Source organism: Canis lupus, chromosome X (assembly GCF_003254725.2).
Source record: "Canis lupus dingo isolate Sandy chromosome X, ASM325472v2, whole genome shotgun sequence".
NCBI classification, from domain to species: domain Eukaryota; kingdom Metazoa; phylum Chordata; class Mammalia; order Carnivora; family Canidae; genus Canis; species Canis lupus.
This window is the reverse complement of record NC_064281.1, coordinates 109,121,147-109,139,353: the sequence shown is the minus strand read 5'-3', so window position 1 is coordinate 109,139,353 and position 18,207 is coordinate 109,121,147. Positions and strand designations below refer to the sequence as shown.

At 40.0% G+C, this 18,207-nt stretch overlaps 1 long non-coding RNA gene across 1 annotated transcript in view; it reads left to right on the top strand.

Moving 5' to 3' along the window:
• The first annotated feature begins 4,382 nt into the window (after positions 1-4,382).
• LOC112668589 (uncharacterized) overlaps positions 4,383-18,207 on the top strand; it is a 101,517-nt gene continuing 87,692 nt past the window's right edge. Inside the window, exon 1 of the long non-coding RNA XR_007409280.1 lies at positions 4,383-4,533. This is a non-coding gene — a long non-coding RNA (uncharacterized LOC112668589). The remainder of the gene's footprint in view (positions 4,534-18,207) is intronic.

The following is an 18,207-nucleotide window of genomic DNA, read 5'->3' as shown; positions in this document are numbered from 1 at the left end:
CAGGTGTCCCCAAAATGAACATTTTCAATAATATAAGACTGCTAGCTTTATTAGCATTTAAAGAAATGGACATGAAGATGAAACATTGTTTTGAAATAGGAAAGTATTCAGGGTTCAAAAGTCTTGAGGGAGGGGCAACTGACTGGCTCATTTGGTAGAGTACACAACTCTTGATATTGAGGTTGTGAATTTGAGCACCACGTTGGGTGTGGAGATTACTCAAAATTAAAAAAAAATATTTAAAAAAAAAGAAAGTTTTGAGGGTATAGGAATGCTCCAACACTGTTGATCAGGGTATAAATTAATAAAATCATCTCTTGAGAGAAATTCAATATGTATAAAAATAATATGACATTTTATATATTCCATGATCAGAAAATAAATTTATTTATTTATTTGTTACTTTTTCAAAAGTAAGCTTTATCCTCAACATGGAGCTCAAACTCATGACCCTGAGATCAAGAGTTGCATGCTCTACTGACAGAGCCAGTCAGGTGCCCCTCCATGACCTGAAAATTTAATTGTAGGATTCTTATCTTAGGAAATAGCCATAAAAATGAAAAATAGATTTTCTACAAAGATGTTCATCACAATTTCAAAAAAAATTAGAGGCAACTTAAATGTCCATCAATAAGGAAATGGTTAAACAAATTATGGTTCACACACATATAGAGATATGTTCAGGCAATAAAACAATCTTATTCTGTAAAAGAAATTTGTATGATATATAACAAAATGTTCACAAGAATATCTATGGGTAATTATTCTTTTCTTTCTAAGTTTCTGGATTTTCCGTATTTAATTAGTATCTACTACACTAATAGTCCTACAAAATGATGACTATTATTTTATGAAAAATAGATTTGGTTGAGCCAGATATTTTATTTTGGGGAAGAATAAATTAAATAGTTCCAATTATTTATTCATTCCACAAATAATTATTGAGTTTCTACTAAATGCCAGAGAGTGCTATATGAAGGAGTTAAAACTGTAAAGAAAATTTACAGTCCTCCTCCTACTGAGTGACTCTAGTCTAGAGGGAAAGACAATGATTAAGTATATAGCACAATGTCAAGTGCTATGAGGACAATATAGCAGGGTAGGATGATGGGGCTATTTCAGAAAGAGTAGATGAGAAAAGGTCAGTCTGAGGAGTGACAATGTTAGCAAAGATCTGACTGAAGTGAGGTAGCCAACTATGCAAATATTCACAGAAGGAACATTTAGTCAAAACAGCAGCAATTAGGGGACATCGGTGGGAATAGTGGAGTAAGGAATTTTGAAACCCTTTTCCTCCATAAAAGCAATGAAAACACTAGCAAAAACTGTTAGTATCAGTTTTCAGAACTCTGGAAATTAACCAAAGCCGTGGAACAATCTGGGAACGTTTATTCAAGAAAAAAAGCTGAATCTTGGTCAGGACAGAGAGCTTTGTGGCATTTTAAAGTTTAATATTTTAAAGATTTTATTTAATTATTTGAGAGAGAGAGCATGAACAGAGAGGAGAGGGAGAAGCAGGCTCTCTGCTGAGCAGGGAGCCCGACACTGGGTCTCGATTCCTGGACCCTGAGATCATGACCTGAGCAGAAGGCAGATGCCTCACTGACTGAGCCACCCAAGCACCCCAGCTTTGTGGCATTTTAATCTGCCCCATTCCTCAGCCTCTCTTCTCTGCTCAACAGTAGCCTAAAGAACTAACAACCTGCAACCAAAGTGAAAGGCAACAGTCTGGCTGCCAGCAGAGAATGCAGTCCCATTCCCATCATTGTTTAATCTGGCGTTCCCTGTGTAGTATAAGCCCTGACAGTTATGAGGGTTTTTTCTGTTTTGTTAACACAAGTGCCTGACTTAAGCTTTGGTTGCTGAGGCATCCACTTCAAAGCTGGCTATCAGGCTATCTATCTGGAATTAAAACATTGTCAGCCACATGAGTAGACAAAGATCTCCCTGCACTGAAGCTCCTTGGTTTTGGGGCTGTTGGTTGATTTCAGTAACTGACCATTTGGGCCACTTGTCTTTTCCCTACTCTTTAAATTCTTGCTCTTATGTTTTAAATTTACCAATAGAAATGAGCCCATGAAACCCTATGCTCCGCTTTTGACCCCAATAAAAGCAGAGCCCCAGCGCATTTGCTCCCTCACTTTCTCTCTCCTCACCCCCTCCCCCAACCTGTGTGGCCTCAGGTGTGCTGTGTGATATCCTACTTTTAGAAGTAATGAACCTGTATTTTTCAAAGTTTCCTGAGGGTTGTCGCTGGACAGAATCTTTCAATAAGAACTACAAGGGTCAGTCCTAACATTGAATGGGAAAAAGATGTCTACAGAAGCATCTCCAGAGACTTCTAGCCCATAACATTTCTAATGATAGGCTGAGACCAGCGTAAAACACACTAGAAGACTCCATTCCTGAGGCCTGTCTTTCTTTAACCTAATTCAAAACTCACCCAGTACTATCTTGTCTTGAAGGTATTTGTTGAAAACAATTACAGCAGTTGTTTAAACTTATAGCTGTTTGAGGCAGTTGGCAACAGGGCCAACAATAGGCCAACCAAAAAGCTTAAAAGGAAAGTTTGAGGGGCGCCTGGGTGGTTCAGTTGGTTAAGTGTCTGCCTTTAGCTCAGGTTATGATCTCGGGATTCTGGGATCGAGCCCAACGTCAGGCTCCCTGCTCAGCATGGAGTCCACTTCTCCCTCTCCCTCTGCCCCCCGCTCATATTCTCTCTCTCATAAATAAATAAATAAATAAATAAATAAATAAATAAATAAATAAGAAGGAAAGCTTGGGAATAAGATGTCCATATGGGGCTTTGAAGAACTGACAGTTTCCTGAAAATCTAAAAGGTTATGCTGCACATGTGTAGATAAGTGTGCATTCCTAGCTAGGATTTTATGAATGCTCTGTACAAACTGAGAACATGCTAAGTTGTCACCTTGAGTTAAACTCTTCACAAGCAGGAAGTAAAGACTAAAGCAGTGTGGCAAACAGTCTCGAGTGCCTGAACAGGAAAGCAGAGCCCCTAGGCTAACACTGGGAGCCTTTAGTTCCAGTGTTTAGGAAATCTCTGGGTAGTCTTTAGTTGACCAATAATCTAACTAAGCAGAGACTTCAATGGCCACACACAACAAAGAATTTACTTATAATAGACACAAAACCTCAGAAAATTGGTTCAGGAAAGTAACTAGACCAACAAACAACAGACAGCAAAAATATCAAACCCCAGGGAGGAGGAAGAAGCCGATTTCTGGCACTGCCACATTGTTTTGTATAAAATGCCCAGATTTCAACAAGTTGTGAGACATGCAAAGAAACAAAAAAATATGGCCCACTGACAGGCAGAAAAGTCGTCAATGGAAACTGTCCCTGAAGAAGCACAGATGTTGTACTTCAGTAAACTTTAAATCAACTATCTTGAGTACACTCAAGATCTAAAAGGAAGTGTGGACAAGGAGCAAAAGGAAACCAGGAGGCCCATGTATCACCACATAGAGAATATCAATAAAGAGAAAATAGGTATTTACAGCTGTAAATTTCATTTGGAGCACTGCTTTAGTTTCATAAATCTTGGTATGTTGCACCAAAATGCCAGTGGTATGATGGGTGAGTGGGGGTTGAATTTGGGATATTTTTGAAGGTAGAGTACAATAAATTTGTGGAAACATTGAATCTGGGTATGAAATGAGAGAGAAAGCATGAAGACACTGAGGATCTTTACAGAAGCAATATGGTTTATGGTGGTACTGTTCAATGAGATGGGGAACACTGGGGAAATCAGTTTTATGGGTAGAAATCAAGGGTTTTATTTGGGGCATTTTAAGATTTAGGTGATTATTAGATGTGAGTCTGGATGATATAACCTTGGTAAGAGAGCCCCAGAGGAAATCCCCTAGAGACTCCAATATTTAGAGATTAGATGAAAAGAGCCAACAAAGGAGGTTGAAAAGGAAAAGCCAGTGGGGTATCAGGAGAATCATGGGACTGTGGAGTCCTAGAAGTCAAGTGAAGAAAATTTTTCAAGAAACAGGATATGATTAACTGTCAAATGTTGATAAATCCTTAATATGAGGACTTAGAACCGATCGTTAGATTTGGCAAGGTGAAGGTTGTTCCAAAAGAGTGGAGGAGGCAAAAACCTTCTAGGTGTGGGAAGTGAGAAAATGAAGATAGTAAGTCTACACTATACCTTTGAGGGGAGTGTGGTAGTGAGTCTCTGAAGTACGTACTCTCCCCTAATTCCCTGACTTGGTATTCACACCCCTGTGTAAGCCTCTCCCCTCAAGTTCCGGCTGGATATAGTGACTCACTCCTAAGAATAGAATGCGGCAGAAGTGATAGGGTGTCACTTCTGAGCAGGAAGATTAATTTACATAAAGGCTGTAGCTTCTTTCTTGGCTTTTCTCTTTCTCTGTCTCTCTGAACACTGGTGCTGGGAGAAGCGAGCTGCCATTCCAACTCTGGAGAGGACCAAGTAGTGTGGCAAGGAACTAAGGACTGCACTCCAATAGCCCACGAGAAACAAGGCCTCCCAACAACTTGGTGAGTGAACTTGGAAATGAATCCTTCAGCTCTGTTGGTGGTGGGACTGCAGCCCTGGCTAGCAGCTTGATCACAGCCTCATGAGAGAACCTGAGCTATAGTCACCAACTAAGTTGCTCCCAACTTCCTGATCCAGATGAACCATGAGATAAATCCATGTCATTTCTAGCTACTAAGTTTTGGGAAATTTGTTACACAGCCCTAGATAACTAATACAGGTGGGGGGAGGAGTGTGGAGAGTAGTTATATAGTCTAAAAAGGGTTTCTTTGGGTGGTTGTATAGTCTAAGAAGAGTTTTTTGTTTTTGTTTTTTTTTAACAGGGAGATTTCATAGCATGTTTGTTTTCTCTGCTTGTCATAGAGCACTCTCATCTGCATATAATGACACAGTAGAGAGGGGTGCTGATTGTAAGCCTTGCACAGGGGTCCAGGACAAGTGTGCAAAGGTTGCTGTTACATAGGAAAAAAGGATGAGGCAGTGTGTGTACAATGTAATTGGGTTAGTATATCTGATGGTAGGTAAATTCTCTTCTGGTTGCTTCTATTTTCTCAGTAAAAGAAGGGAGGTCACCACCTAAGAATGAGTAGAGAAAATGAAACTAATGATAAGTAATTTCTTTTAACAATTAACCTATGGTATAAAGACAGTTCATTGGATTTGAGAACAATAAAACTGTTGCCAGTACAAAGTAACTATGATTTCTCTCAGCTGTCCTCAAAATGTTCCTTTAAGCTTTTACATCTCCCATCCTTTTCCCTAAATGACATAAAGATCTAATAAATATAAGCTTCCCCGCAGCCAAATACAATGGCTGTAGAAATTCCTGGGAAGTCTTCTTTGGAGCATCTCTCCATGAGGACCATATGCACAGACAAATAGTACTGAGAAGAATATGCATTTGAGGGTGCCATAGGTGGACTTGGGGGCGCTTAGACCTCACACAATTGAGGCGATCACTGGGACTGGGACTGGAATTTCATGAGCTATGAAATCTGTGTACACTTGAGTCTGGTCAGGGTAATTTGAACTAAGGAAACTGGTCTCAGAACTGGAGAGCAGAAAGTGGGCTGGGAGCTCAGCTAAGGATTAGCAAGGGTTACAAAATAATGAAAAAATTAGAAATCCACAAATACAAAAGCAAAAGCGTCTAAGAAGCTACACATATAATGAGGCTTGGAATTGACATTCTAATAGCCCCATCATTGATAAATGAATAAATAAAATATGCCATAATTCCAATCCACTGAGAAGTTCTCAGAAGCATGATTAATAGGAATTGAACAGTAATTCAGCAAACTCATACTGCAAATAGCTTCAAAGTATAATCAATTTTGATGCTCAAGGTCTAACTATTATCTCTGAAAAGTTTACAATGAGTCACTTTCACTTTGCCAGTGTTGGTGGGAAACATTTCAGATATGAGTCCACATATTTGGAAGCCAATCTGAAATAGAGGCTCCAGAGTAGCTCAACAATAACAGCAGTTGAGCTGACTTGACTATATGAACCAAAAATGTATTCCCCTTTCTAAGCTAAATCATAGCTTGAGCCCAGTGGCTGATGAATCTTCTAGCCTCATCTCACATTTATTTTTCCCTTGTCTATGCAGTGCACCTGGAAATCTTTCTGCTTATATATAGTGTGAGGTTTCTGAAGTTAATGTCTACATAATGGACACAATCCTCATAAAGATCAATTTAGTCCCACCAACTAGAAGTAAGGGGAGTACCTTTATAGAAGGAGTGTTGTGCTTGTAGGGCACCATGGCCCAATAGATCTCTTCCTCCTCTAAAGTCCCACAGTATTTTATTTAATCTCTCTTTGGCTTTTATCATATCTGCCCACTTTGTAGTTATTTGTGGGTGTGAGTAATGAACTTAGAGAACCTTGAAGGTATATATTACCTCATATTCATCATCAAATATGGTAGTTATTATAGCTAATAACCAAAATATTTCTGATTCTCCTTCCAGAAATGGTAGGAAGTGGGTGACACTTCCCTGTCCAGCCTCTAAGTTACATTGAAGGTAAAAGAGAATTCCCAAACTATTAGAACTACCTGAAGAGTTCAAAAAAGTTGCTTAACACAAGTCAACATAAAAACCCATAGCATTTCTCTAGATCAATAATAACCAATTAGAAAATACAGTAGAGAATAAGATGCAATTTATAATAGTAGGTACCACTGTAAAGCATCTGAAACTTAATCTAATCACAAAACACAAAATCTAATGAAGAAAATTTAAATGTTTACAAAGGACTTTGAAGAATGCCTGAATAAATAGAAGTAAATAAAATCTTTTTGTATTCATTTCTACCCGAAATGGTCTACAGCTTTGATGCAATTACAACAAAAATCCCACTGTATTTTGGGAGTAATTGGGCATACAGACTCTAAAATGTATAGGAGAAAGTGAATATCCACAAATAACCAATATAATTCTAAAAAATAAGACCAAAGAAGGGTCTTGCCCTACACAATTTTAAAATATATTACAAAGTTGTATCAAATCAAGGACAGATTATTTAATAAGTGGTAATTAGAAAAACGGACTTAACCATATTGAGAAAATGAAATGAAACCTGTGCCTGTCATCATGTACAAAAAGCCCCCAATGGAAGGCAAAGTTGCAACTTTATTGGAAGAAAATATAGAAGATCCATTTGTTGTTGGCTTTCAAGAGGATTCCTTAAGATACAGCAAGCACAAAATATAATGGGAAGAGTTACACTTGACCACATCAGAAGTCAAGGCACAGTTCATTAGAAGACACCACAAAGAAAGACGAGGGACATATTAGGGGAAAATCATTCGCAATGTCAAAAACACAAACAGATTAATATTTGGAACAGTATATCTCAATCCTTTCAGATCTAATGGTCTCTTTTAAAAAACTGTTGTGTAACCACCTTATATTACCCCAAAATAAAACTTGTAGATAATATTATCTACTAACACACATAATTAAAAATAAGTATTACAATGTCCTAATTGTCATATCAAAAGAAATAAAAGGATAAGAGTTATGTGTTTCAAAAGGGCCAAATATGTTAGAAGACATAGGAAGTAGAGAGATAGTTGCACACAGACATAGAATCACTAGGAATGGTACAGCTACAAATGTAAATTAATGTATGTTTTATTGTAAGTAAACTAGGCATGTTTTATTGGAGTCACAAATTCTTGAGCCTTGTTGCCATTGGTTACCTGCCTTTCCAAAATGATAAGCGAACCTAGGTAATCATTCAAATGAAAGAGAGTTGCATTCCTGAACAAGATTCAGGACTACTGGGATCCCTGGGTGGCGCAGCGGTTTGGCGCCTGCCTTTGGCCCAGGGCGCGATCCTGGAGACCCGGGATCGAATCCCGCGTCGGGCTCCCGGTGCATGGAGCCTGCTTCTCCCTCTGTCCGTGTCTCTGCCTCTCTCTCTCTGACTATCATAAATAAATAAAAAATTAAAAAAAAAAAAGATTCAGGACTACTTTGTGCTTTAAATGATCTGAACTCAGAATCTACTGTGTTTCATATACAAACAGATCTGTCATCTCCTTAAGTATCTGACAAGACATTTGAAAGTTAGGAGAGGAAAAAAAAAAGAAAAAAAAAGAAGTTAGGAGAGATAGGGCAGCCCGGGTGGCTCAGTGATTTAACACCACCTTCAGTCCAGGGCCTGATCCTGGAGACCTGGGATCAAGTCCCACGTCAGGCTCCCTGCACGGAGCCTGCTTCTCCCTCTGCCTGTGTCTCTGCCTCTCTCTCTCTCTCTGTGTCTCTCATGAATAAATGAATAAAATCTTTTAAAAAAAAAGAAAGTTAGGAGGGATAAAGGAATATTTTGTGTGTGTAAGATGTCTAACATTCCTGGCCCTCACTCCCTAAAACCCAATAATACCCTCTGACCATTGGGATAACTAAACACGCCCCCACTAATTTCCAAAATGTCCTCTTGAAAGGAATACTATCTCCACTGAGAATAGTTAGTCTAGATATATAAGAAACTTGTACAAGTCAGCAAGACAAATGGACTCTGCAGTATAGAAAACTGGGTAAAGATTATGAAAAGGTGGTTCACAGAAAGGCAGCATGATGCACAATAAATGTATGAAGGGATGATCAGTTTCACTAGTAATTAGAAATATGGGTGACAGACACTGAGGAGGGCATTTGATGGGATGAGCACTGGGTGTTAATACTATATGTTGGCAAATCGAACTTCAATAAAAATATATATCTAAAAAAAGTAATCAGAAATATGTGAGATGAAACAGCAACATTATTTTGCTTTATGCTCACAGCCCAAACTTCAAAAAATGGATACTATACAGTGCTAGAAAAGATATGCATAATCAGGAATCTTCACGTATGCTTGATGGAAATGTAAACTGATGGCAGCTATTATAAAAAGATATTTGGAAGTTTCTAGCAAAAACAGAAATGTGAATTTCCCAGGACCCAGGATTTCCACTCCTGAGTATTGGGCCCAGAGAAATTACTGTCTAGGCACACAAACACACATAAAAGTATGTTCATGGTAGCAGTGTTAGTAACATAGAAGTATTAGATGCCATCTAAATGCAAGTAGAGAAATGCATAAAGTAAGGTATGTGCAGACGATGGAATATTATATGGTAGTAAAAAATGGAATCGGTGTAGGTTTCAACAGCATAATGTTGAGTGAAAAGAAAAGGAAATGAAAAGAGTTAAGATGTGTAACCCAATATCATTTGTGTAATGATAACACCAAAATTAGACATTGCTGGAGATACTTATTGCATGTACATTAATGGTCTGGAAGGCTGATTGAAAAGGGCCGTGTGTATTCAAGATGAAATCAAATGAAACCGTGTGTTAGTTTAAAGTCCCTTTTGCATTTTGAGGTTGAGAGATAGGGGAAGAAACGGGGGAGGTAGTGCTTGGAGAATTGGAGGCAATAGACACATTCTGAAAAGCAGAGATTGTACGGAAAGATGAGTCATCAGTAGACAAACCACTGCATTCCCAGGGAAGTCTATTAGTAACTATTCTCTCGAAGTCCACAAAGGAAAAGCTAGAGGAGTCCACATCAGAATGACAACAATATATTCACATAATTTTGCAGGAAATCATGATGGTGTCAGAAATTGACAGTCTTTTTCTTTGGTTTCATCTCCATTGAAAGCAGAGCCAAAAAGTCAGATTTTATGAAGCTGAGATTTATCTGCTGCTTAAGTGCCTAACAAGACACTAAATGCCAGAAGATTTTTTTGAAAGAATTACGAAATCATTTTTTAGTTTCTTCTAGATATTGTCAAAGCTTAGGAAGCATAGGCCTTAGGGAGTTTGAAGGATTGACAGGTCTATGATGGTAGCACAGGGGTTGAGGGAGTCTGTTTCAGTCCAAATGGACTTATTAGGAAAAGTACCACCACTCTCCTAAGTTGATCATGTATTTATATTAGCTGCTGTCATTGCTCATGGTCAGCCCATTATGCTTGATTAACACAAATTAATCTCAATACCAATTTTCTTGTATGTAGAGTGACTCATCCCTAATGGTTGTGATTTTGTGTAATTACCAAATAGACTTTAAAAAAAAAGATCTGAGCTAAATTTATAGCTAAGGGGTAGCACAAGTAGTCACTGCTCTAATCTCTTCTTGCTTCACAGAAAGAAAATAGTTGCTCCACAAATGAGTAGAGGATTTTGTTATCATATGCTATCCAGAATAGTATCCTCTGTAGCTTGTGTATGGTACATTTCATTATCTCACAAAAGCACTGGAAAGAGTGATTGTGAGACTCTGCTGTATGATCCCAGGTTACATATATAATTTTAATAAATCTTTGTTTTCTATAAAATAAGAAATCAGCAGGGCACCTGGCTGGCTCAGTTGGTGGAGCACACAACTCTTGATCTCATTCATGCTTGTGTGTTTGAGCCCCATGTTGGGTGTAGAGATTATTTTTTTAAAATCTCAAAAAAAAAAAAAAAAGAAATTAGATGATCTCTAAGCTTGCTTCAAGCTAAAAAAAAAAATCTGACACTGGCTTTCAGGATTTTCCAGATTTGTTAATTTGGGTGAGAATAATTCAAAGACACACATAAAACTGAATCACAACCCTTCTCTAGAGGTACATCATTATTTTTGAATGGTAATCTTCCCATTTTAAAATTTGCTCCATTTTTTAAGACAAAACTGCATACTTAATGATGCATACACAGGGTAACAAATAGAAGGTACTGAAATTAAAAGCAAATATGCAATTCAAAGGAAGTTTTTTTTTGAGGTGTCAAAGCAAGTTATATTAGGAGAAAATTGAAATGACCTTCTAAGAGAGCCTCACTTCCTAATCTCTATAAAAGCTACATGTAACAAGATGTATCAGTCCATCCATTTTAATACCGCTTTAGCAAGAACATTTAAAGACTGTTTTTACCAACACGTGATATGTTAGAAATGAGATCTATGTACAGTTGTTATTTTCTTGCGCTGACCTTAATTTCCCTGTAGGTGTCATCCACCTTGCAGAGTGATTTTACCCCAAGCACATTAACAACTACAGGGAGTCTGAAAAGCCTGCAAGCCAAAAGGGCAGAACTGATTCCAGAGCCTTCTATTTGAGCTCTTAATAATATTCCCTTTCCGAAAAAGACCTAAGTCACAATTGTGAAAACCAGGGCCCAAGTAACCTCTGCCTTTAGATGTGACAGAGCTTGTTGCACCCAGAACCCAGTCCCTGCCTGTCATATTCCTTCCTTCTGTATCCGGGAGTAGGTTACATGTCCTGTTTCAGAGATGTGGGAGAAATACAAAAAATAAAACCTTTTGTCCAAAATGTCCAGAATCCTTGACCAGCTTCCTAGAGTGACCAGGAAGCAGAAGGAATTACTGATCTCTGAAGGAATGTTATGAAAGAGAAAATACCTACTTAAGATACCATCACATATATGACAGCGAAATTGTAAATCCACCGTAATAATTTTTCCTGTAACATTCAGCTTTAAAATGACTTCAGACTCTGGAAAGAGTTTCTACGACTTATAAGACTGATTGAGCTCTGAGAAAAAAGATCAGTGCCCCATCAGTGTTCTCCCTAATGCAACAGAGCAGCCTCATGTGCCTGCAGGAAAACAAGAACTAAAGATTGGGTCAAGTCATTAAATCCCAGGGTCTGCCTAGGATGCGAAGATTGAATAGATCACCAACCATTCCAAGCTGGGAAACCAAACAGTTATAGCTTCAGGGTCAAGTTGAGCCAGAAGTGAAGTAGACCTAATGGGTAGTCTAGGCAAGATGCCCTGTGGAAAGGAGTGTGGACTATTATGGGGCTTGAGAGAGCCCCCGAGCTGCCAGTCCACAAGGAAACTGTGAACTCAGTGCTACAACTGCAAACATTTTAATTCAACCACAACAGTGACAACTTGAAAGAAGCCTCTCGGCTTCAAATGAGAATGCAGCTTGCCCCAAATCTTGATTTTAGCTGATAAACCTCAAAGCACAGAGTTGTGCCTGAATTTCTGACAGAACTGTGAGCTAATAATTGGCTGTTGAATTAAGGGAATAAGTTTGTCGTCGTTTGTTAGGCAACAATAGAAAAATGATAATCAGCAGACACCTGGGAAACTGGAACTATCTGTCATCAACTGTAAGACAGATGTGTTCACTGTGCTTAAAGGAATTAAAGAAAAGCTTTAAAAGGTCAGTGGGAAGCAAGAACCCATGAAATTTATCACAGATTCCTGCCATCATCTATGGTAGGGTCATAAGGATCTGATTGACTCTCCTGATTTAAGCAACTAGAAAACTTGATAAAATACATGCACCAGTTGCTTTCAGGCTGGACAGCAGGCAGCACAGGCCTATTATCTCAAAGAGAAGAGAAATAAATGAGATGATCCCTCCAATTCCCTCAACCTATTGCCAGGAGGCGTTTCCAAGCTACGGTGCAGAGGAAGGGGGGAATGGAGTGCAAAGACAAAGATCAAGATTTAGGAAGGCCGATGCTGCTGGTAATCATGGAGCAGAGCCCCAGAGAGGAGAAAACTGCAGACAGAAGACTCCAGAGATCTGCCGATGTGTTCCCTTGAGCCTTTGGCTGATTACTCCTGTGCATGCATGAGAGGAAACTGCCAGACTCAGGAAATAGAATCTCTGTGAAGCACTAGGCTGAGCAATTTCCAGAGGTCCCAGAGGGCTGAGAATATTTTGTGCTCCTACCAGTCAGAGCGGAAAAACGTCATAACACACAGTGCATGGGGTAGAGTTGTCAGAAGGATAACACCACGGTAGAGGAGATAGATCAGATCTTGAGTAAAGAATACTCTAAGAAGGCTCAAAGGCTCCTAAAATGTTGGTCTTAGCAAAGACTTTTTGGATATGATGACAAAAGTGCAGGCCACAAAGGCAAAAATAAACAAGTAGGGGCTACAGCAAGTGAAAAAGCTTCTGCACAACAAAAGAAACAATCAGCAAAGCAAAATAAACGACCTGTGGAATGGGGGGAAATGTTTGTAAACTATCTATCTGATAAGGTGTTAATATCCAAATTATGTAAGGAACTCAAACAACTCCATAGCAAAACAAAACAAAACAACCCAACAATCAGATTTAAAAACGGGCAAAGGACTTGAATAGATATATTTCCAAAGAAGATATACTACTGATACTACGGCTACTAGGCACATGAGAAGATGCTCAACATGGCTCATCATCAGGAAAATACAAATCAAAATCATGATGAGATACCACCTCACACCAGTTAGAATGGCGATCATCAAAAAAGAACTGTTGGCAAGGTTGTGGAGAAAAGGGAACCCTGATGCGCTGTTGGTGGGAACGTAAATTGGTACAGTTGCTAAGGAAAACAGTACGGAGGTTCCTTAAAAAATTAAAAATAGAACTACCATAAGATCCAGCCACCCCACTTCTGGGTATATATCCAAAGAAGATTAAAACATACCCCCATATTCATTGTGGCATTATTCACAACAGCCAAGACATGGAAACAACCTAAGTGTCCATCACTAGATAAATGGATAAAGACAGTGTGAGATATGGATATATATATATATGTATATATATTCCTATATATATATATATATACATACATACACACACACACACACACACACACACCCAGGCACCCCAAAAAGGGCTTTTCTTTCTTTCCTTTTTTTTTTTTTTAAGATTTTACTTATTTATTCATGAGAGACAGGGAGAGTCAGAGACCTAGGTGGAGAGAGAAGCAGGATCCCTTCAGGGAGCCCAATGCAGGACTCGATCCCAGGACCCCAGGATCACGACCTGAGCCTAAGGCAGACAGTCAACCACTGAGCCACCCAGGCGTCCTTCTTTTTTTTTTTTTTTAAGAAGGGTATTTCTTTCTTTAAAAGATTTTATTTATTTATTCATGAGAGACACACAGAGAGAGGCAAAGACATAGGCAGAGGGAGAAGCAGGCTCCATGCAGGAATCCCAATGCGGGACTTGATCCTGGGACTCCAGGATCATGACCTGAGCCAAAGGCAGATGCTCAACCGCTGAGCTACCCAGGCTTCCCAAGAAGGGTATTTCTTAATGATAATAAATAATACATCAGGAGGACAGAAGAATGCCAATTCTGAATGTGCCTGAAAAGCAACCAAAAAAGTTAATGAAACAAATTTGACTATATATTAAAGAGAGAAAATATAAACCCATAAACGTAATCAGAGATTTTAAAACATCTTTTCTGAATAACTAATAAAACTAGATAGAAAATAAGTAAGTATATAGAAGATCTGAAGAACACTATCAACCACCTTAACCTAAATTGACATTTATAGAATTAAACACCAAACAACTGCAAAATAGGCATTCTCTTTACATGTATATGGAATGTATACCGAGATAGACCATATTCAGGGACACAGACCAAGTTTCAATAAATTTCAGAAAAGTTTGAAACTTTACAGAGCATGTTTCTAATTAAAATGAAATTATATTAGGGATGCATAGGTAGCTCATTCGGTTAAGGACCTACTTGGGCTCAGGTCATGATCCTGGGGTCCTGGGATCGAGTAACATTCTCTGATGAGCAGGGAGGCTGTTTCTTCTCCCTCTGCCCTTCTCCCTCCCCATCCTGAGCTTGTGCGCTCTCTCTCTCTCTCTTTCAAATAAATAAATAAAATATTTTTTAAGAAAAGAAAAGGGGGAACACCTGGGTGGTTCAGCGGTTGAGCATCTGCCTTTGGCTCAGGGCATGATCCTGGAGTCCCAGGATCGAGTCCCACATTGGGATCCCTGCATGGAGCCTGCTTCTCCCTCTGCCTGTATCTCTGCCTCTCTCTTCCTGTGTCTCTCATGAATAAATAAATAAAATATTTAAAGAGAAAAAAAGGGGGCACCTGGGTGGCTCAGTGACTGAGCATCTGCCTTTGGCTCAGGTTGTGATCCCAGGGTCCTGGGATCAAGTCCCGCTTCGGGCTCCCTCCTGCCAGCCTGCTTCTCCCTCTGCCTAAGTCTCTGCCTCTCTCTCTGTCTCTCATGAATAAATAAAATCTTTAAAGAAATAAAAATTAGGGGATCCCTGGGTGGCGCAGCGGTTTGGCGACTGACTTTGGCCCAGGGCGCGATCCTGGAGACCCGGGATCGGGTCCCACGTCGGGCTCCTGGTGCATGGAGCCTGCTTGTGTCTCTGCCTCTCTCTCTCTCTCTATGTGTGTGACTATCATAAATAAATAAAAAATTTAAAAAAAAGAAATAAAAATTAAGAAAAGAAAATACATATGACTTAATGAAATTATCCTAGCAATGTAGTAAGATAAACATAATTCCATGTAATTCACAATTTAACAGAAAATAAGATCAAATATTGAAGAATTATATTTCATAAAAATTAAAAATTTCTCCTCCTCAGAAGATATCATTAAGAAATGAATAGGCAGGGATCCCTGGGTGGCGCAGCGGTTTGGCGCCTGCCTTTGGCCCAGGGCGCGATTCTGGAGACCCAGGATCGAATCCCACATCGGGCTCCCGGTGCATGGAGCCTGCTTCTCCCTCTGCCTGTGTCTCTGCCTCTCTCTCTCTCTCTCTCTCTCTGTGACTATCATAAATAAATAAAAATTAAAAAAAAAAAGAAATGAATAGGCAAAGTCCAGGCCAGATGCTATGTTTATCTTGGTCCCCATGTTTCCTGTAAAAGCCACAAGGACAGCTGAAACACAGTTCTTTAAAGGCATTGGTGGTATTGCTCTGCTCCTTGGCCTCACACCTGTGGGACTCCCCAGAGGGCTCAGCCTTCAAACTTCACTGCGGCCATCAAGGAGTATCTGAAAGAGTCTCAGAAGCCTGCCTCCTTACAAGAGTCATGACTGACCATTACTTACTGGCTCCTGCATGGACTGCAAAGTCCTGGCTGTAGAGAATGCTAACCTGGACATGGTCCACCCACCTACTCTGGCTTCTTGATACCTTTAACAAATTCCCTTTGTTGGGCTGCTCAATGGAGTACCCGGGAGACTGTGTTTCGTGCTATAAGCAATAGCTGTAAGTCCAGAAAAGAGCAGTTTTTAAAAAGTAGCTATTTAACCAACATGCTACAGTCTTAAGTATAATGATTAATTCTCTGGCATTCCCTACCACACTGTAGGCTGTAGGCTGAAGGGCATTGTAATACAGGAAACCAATGCCCGGGGCCAACAGATACTCCATTTTGGGGTGGGGTGGTGATAGCAACGTTGGTGTTATTATCTGATGGTGACTCTCCACTGGCAGTTACTGGGGAGAGGCCTGCTAAGGCAAGGAGGACTTTGTGGGCCTAACAAACCATGATTTCTGTGGGTGAACATTCTGACAGTGAGTTATCTGTAAATATATTTAATGAGCATTAGGTGACAAGGAAGATTTCCTGGACTTATTTATATAAGTACATGTTCCAAAGAGCTGCAAGCCCACAACCAGTTCTATTACTTTCATTCTTAGAGTACTCCTGTGTAGCAGGCAGAGGCCACGTGGAGTCCTTCTGCCTTGACGAAGGGTGGAAAGCAGAGATAGGGGAGGTCGCCAGGCAGTGGGAAGCCAAGAGGAACCCAGTGTGTGGACTGTCTAGTTCTGTTTGAACTCTGACTTCTTATCCTCATGGTACTCTTTTGTCTCTCCACGAGGTTTAGCAGGGTATGGCTTTCAGAGCCAGTGGCCCCAGCATCCAGCGATCACGGAAGAACCAGGCCTAGGGGCGCCTGGGTGGCTCAGAACAGTTAAGCATCTGCCTTTGGCTCATGTCTTGATCCCCTGGGGTCCTGAGATAGAGCCCCGTGTCAGGCTCCCTGCTCAGGGGGTAGTTGGCTTCTCCGTCTCCTCTGCTGCTCCCCCTGCTTGTGCTCTCCCTCCCTCTCTCTCTCTCAAATAAATAAAATCTTTAAAAAAAAGAAGAAGAAGAACCAGGCCTAAACATCTGGTATATGTGGAAGAAGATAGATGTAGCTACTCATTAAGAGTACTCTGTGCTAAACGACAGTTTGCAGGCATAAATTTGCTTCATTCTTGTAAAAACCCAAAGATGGATGAACTCGTAGTTCCCATTTTACATACGAGGAAACTGCTGTTCAGAGGGAATAAGTGGATGTCCAAGATCAAATGGCCAGTGAGTGGTGAGCTGCTATTTTGAACTCAGTCCATCTAATTCTGTTGCTCAAGTTATCTGGCCTCAGGTTACCAGCCCTCTACAAAAAGGCCAGAGGTGCAGCAGAGAGTGGCCTTGGAGCATTGACTGAACAAGTAAAAACCTCAGGTAATGACACAGTGGAGGGTGAATGGTTATTGTTCATAAAAATTCATCTCTGGTTTCTACATGTAGCACGACATCTATTTTTGACTTCATACAGTGCATGAAAGTGTTTTTATAAGAACTGTATTTGCTTTTATTCTTTGGAGCAGAATTTACATAGGATATACATACATCTTTTCAAACACTTATTTAAGCACTTTTAACTCTGATGTTCTATCAAATGTATGATCGTTAGACTCATTGGTGTTTCGTCGGAGAATGAGATTGATAATTGCATTTACAATGGAATACATTAACAAATCCGCTCATTAATATTTGATAACCATTGAGAACTGCTTGTTTTGCATGCCTTAGGCCAGAGGGTGCTTATATGCAATATTCCTATTTTTTGTCCGCTAGAGAGGACAGAAGGATATATTCTACCAGAAGAATCACAGCACTGTTTAATAATCCCTGCTTCAAGTCCTTCTTTGGGATGAGACAGGGTATAAATAAATAATCAATGAAACCAACAGGCCTGTAATTTCTCTATACTTGTTTACTTTTTCCTTCATCGCTCCCCAATCTTCATGTAAAAGCCCCTGTGCCATTAAGTGCATGCCAGTTGCTATGCCAGCCTCTCTCCCCAGCTCCATTGCTGTCTCCTTCTGACCTGTTGGCATTCCCTGGCATGAATGAAGCCTTCTTTACCTCCTCATCTTCGGCCCCACCCCAACTACTACCAGTGTTCTGGGAATTCAGCAAGCCTTGAAGCCTCACCTGACCCCCCACTAGCCAACTTTCTGGCCTCACCAGGTTTTCCTTCCTCAGAAGCAATGAGGAAGCCTTCTTACTCCTGCTATGTCAGCCAGGTGCCCCCACCATGGCCACCCCCGACACTGGTACCATTGCAGACTGCTCCTCTGAAGGCACCTGATTCAAGTAC